Here is a 4,321-nt window from a genome sequence, read left to right as displayed (position 1 = left end):
TAAAATCACAATTCTGATAGTCCTTCAAGTGAAAGATATGCACGCAGTTATAGTTAAGTACCCATCCCATGCGGGATCCCATATGCTACACTTGAAAGAGGTTTGGGGGCAATGCATCTTCCACCAACTGAAAATTTGCTCGCTGTAAATGCTAATTCGCCACACTATCATATCACAAGTTATAAACATCAGATTTTGGTCATCATGTCTTCCAACTACTGAAAATTTGCTCTCTCGATCTCATTTGTAGTTTAGTAGTTTAATTCTATCCCTTCTATATACAACAAATTCATTAATTTAGCAATGAAAAAAAAAATACTAAGACTTAGAGGACTTTTACTGAAGGATTATGTACATGTTTATATATCCCGCCCCCGTACTTAGCCATCTTCTTCTTCCTGTTACTGCAGGCAAACTCCTCAATTGGGATATAACTGCTGCAGGCGTGTGTGGCTATGGTGAATTTGAATTAATGATGTGCCCCCCGGATGAAAGTAGACATTTGACATAGGTGTGGGGCAGGTATCCCCCGTTTGCGTAGCCCCCCGTTTTTTATATTTTCAGGTCAATATATATTGCTTTCATCCTCCCCCCCCCTCGCGGCTCGGACCGGATTTACGCCAGTGAAGCTTTTGTTATAGATTTCTCTGTCATGGCTTGAAAACATCATTATGACACCGGTTATATGACACCCGTTGTGACACCATTGTTAAATTAGATGATTATCCTAATTTAAAAATGCACAAGGTTGCCAAGGTGCAACCGCGTAGCCAGGATTTCATTTTGGAGGGGGCGGTAAATGCACGCGAAGCGTGCCAACACTTACAGAGCGCACGAAGCGCGCTCCCTAGGGGGTGGGTGCAGGGAGGGGGTTTTCCCTCTCCCGCGCGAAGCGCGAAGCTTTTGTGATTCATAAATTGATATGAAAAGAGCCATCTCTCTTGTCTCTAGTACCTATATCAGCTCCAATTCAGTTGATGATTTTGAACCTTGTTTTCAAAGTGATTGTGAACGCAAACAAAAAAAGGAAAAAAATACTTATAACCCCGTGCGAAGCGCGAAGCTAAAGCGTTTTATCATTTTTTTCCATGGAAAGGGTCCCGAGAAAAGGGTATTCTCCAAGATATATTGAATACTTCTCTTAAAGATCAGAATTGATTACAAACAATTTAGCGACAGCGCATAACAGAAGAGAAGAAATGTATTTGTCGGAGGAAGATATTCCTTCCCGCGCAGAGCAATGAAACTCTGAAATTTCAAAGGGCGGGACTTTCATCAAATCCTGGGCGGTATCTGAAAACGTTCTTATCTTAATTTTGTTCTTATCTACGTCACATTCTTAAATTGGTATTCTGAAAACGTTCTTATCTTTTTCTTATCTTTTGTTCTTATCTTTGTTCTTATCTTGCTCTCCACCCAATGCTGAGCGCGTAAATTTACAACTCGCGCATATAATACCAAAGCGCGCTAAAGATAAGAACAGAATGTAGATAAGTGGTATTCTGAAACGTTCTTATCTTTTTCTTCTTATCTTTCACGATATTTAAGATAATATTTAAGATAGCTAGAGGGTTATCACATCTCACGATGTCTGCGTTTTCTTGCTCAAAATCGATGGCCTCTAGTAGTAACAAGTACCCACAAGTATTCCTCCACCATTTATTTCATTCACCCTTTATTTTGCCCGTCTCTTTTTTTCTATCCCTTCTTTCTTTTCCATAGATTTATTCCTTTCTATCTGTCTGTCTTTCTTCCTTCCTTTATCTGTCTGTCTTTTGTTCCTGTTCTTTCTATCTGTCTTTCTTTTCCTTTCTATCTGTCTCTCTTTTCTTTCCTTTCTGTCTTTCTTCCTTTCTATCAGTCTGTCTTTCGTTCCTTTCTATCTGTCTGTCTTCTGTCTTTCTTCCTTATCTGTTTGTATTTCTTCTTTCTATCTGTCTGTCTTTCTTCCTATCTGTCTGTCTTTCTTCTTTTCTTTCATTCTTCATTTATATCCTTACTTTTGTTCTGTTTGAATCTTTTAATTTCTATTATTGGTCTAGCTTTTGCTTTGTTTCATTTATACTTCATCTTTCTTCCTTTTTTATTTTCCCTTTTCGTTTTATCCCTTTCTTTTTTTTTCTTTACTGAGTCTTTTTTCTGCTTTCCCTTCCTTTCTCTTTCTTTTTTTTTCTTTCTTTCTTCCTTCACTTGTTTGTGATCTTTATTTCTCTTCCTTATTTTTCTTCCATTCTTTCGTTTTTATACATGCTTTTCCTTTTTTAATCATTCATTTCATTTTCCCCCTTTTTCTTCCTTCCCTTTAATAATTCTTAATTTTTCTTATTTTTTATTTCTGCTTTCTGACACTTTTGTGTCTTTTTTTACTTTCTTTCTTTTTTTCTTTATTTTGCTCATTCTTTTTTCGTTCGTTCTTTATTTACTCTTTTTCTTTACTTTCTTTCTTCTCTCTGTCTTTCTTCTATTAACTTTTTCTTTATTCTTTCCATTGATTTTTTTTCGTTTTTTTTCCAAACTTTTTATTTTCCCTTTCGTTTTCTTTTTTCTTTCTTTCTTTTTTTCTTTCCTTCTTTCTTTCTTTCTTTTTTTTTTTTTCTTCTTTCTTTCCTTATTTCTTTTTTCTATGAATTTACCTTTCTTTCTTTATCTTTTTGTAGTCTTTATATTTGCGTCAAATTTCCTTTCATTTTTTTCTCTCATCTTTATTTCTTTGTTTAATTTCCGTTTTTTTCTCTCTTCCTTCACTTTTTACATTTTTATTCCCTTTTTTCTCTTTCTTTTTATTTCTTTCTAACTTTCTTTCATTCGTTTTTTTTTAGACTTTTTTTTCTTTTTCGGTTCCTTGTTAATTCATTTTATCTTATATTAGTTTGACCTTTTTCTATTTTTGTGTGTATTCCTTTTAGTTAATTTCTTTTTTTTCTTCATTTTTGTTCCTTCACTTTATCATGGATAATTGTTCTATTTTTTTTCTTCTTTATTTTTGAATTCTTTTTGCTTGCTTTCTTTCGTTTACTCTTTATTTTTTCATTATTTTCTGCTTTGTCCCTTTCATCTTTTTCTTCTGCTTCATTCTGACCCTTTTCTGTCTTCTTTCTTTCATACCTACTTACTTTCTTTCTTCATATTTTGTTCTTTATTCGTACCTGCTTTATTTACTTTTCTTCCTTTTTTTTGCACGTGGACGTCTCGAAATAATAAAATCAGTCATTGCGTATAAAATGCCTATTTCGCGCAATGCGCCAGAAACGGTGAACGCGCAGCGCCCATGATATTCTCTTCACATAAGGAACGCTTCTATTGGTTAAACTGCCAATATAAAGCGCATTTTGATTGGTAAAATCTAAAAAATGGGCGTGTTGGAGATAAGAAGGGGGCAGTCCTTACAGAGATAAGAACGCGTTAAGAAGATTTTCAGAATACCGATTTCGGAGCCGACCCGACCAGAAGTTGCGTGATCAATAAAAAAAGGATAACTTCATATACTTCGGCATAACCTTACTTTAAATCCATGCCCTACATACATTTTAACTTTAACTGGCAAGAAACACATATAGCTGTGGTGGAAAATAGGGTTAGAGAAAGGGTGGGGGAAACAATGGAGAACTTCAATATTGTAGTTTAAACCGCGCGCAGCGCGGAAGCAAAATTCATACAGAGCGAGAATGAAAGAGTTTCTCTTTGAGAAAAATAAAATAAAAAAGAAAAAAAACCCACAAAGCTACCTTTCTTCCCTTTCCTCCCTTTCCTTTTCCTTTTCTCCTCTCTTTTTCCCTTCTTTTTTTTTCTTTTTGGGGACGGGCGACCGCCCCCACCGCCCCCCCTGGCTACGCGCCTGCCAAGGTGGCCAATAAGCTGAATTTACTTCAATTCTTTTTAATGCCCATAAACAAAAAAACATGTACATTTGATTTTCCAGGTCTTGTTAACATGGCCATGCCCGAGGCTAGGCCCGTGCAATATCCACCTCGCTTATTTTATTTGAATTGTCCCTGAGCTGAGCTGAATCATGCATAGAGCTAGAGTTAAAGTTTATATAACTCTATGATCCACGCTGAACTACGCTTGCAACTAAGAATCAAACAAGCGCGCGCTTTTTGCACGTGTATGCCCTATACCTGAACGAGACCCATACCGAACCTGTGTTGCTCCGCGGCGCTCGGCCGTCATCTGCAGCAGCACCGTCATGCAGCTCGCAACTCTCGCTGCGCTGCATGCTTCGCGCGCTATCGCATCCGCATATATAGCTTGAGGTCGAGGCCGGCCGGCTGTAGTACAGGTAGATTACCGGTAGTTATTACACAATTTGTTTCCACGACGA

This window comes from Lytechinus variegatus, chromosome 3 (assembly GCF_018143015.1).
Source record: "Lytechinus variegatus isolate NC3 chromosome 3, Lvar_3.0, whole genome shotgun sequence".
Classification (NCBI taxonomy): domain Eukaryota; kingdom Metazoa; phylum Echinodermata; class Echinoidea; order Temnopleuroida; family Toxopneustidae; genus Lytechinus; species Lytechinus variegatus.
This window is presented reverse-complemented; position numbering follows the sequence as displayed.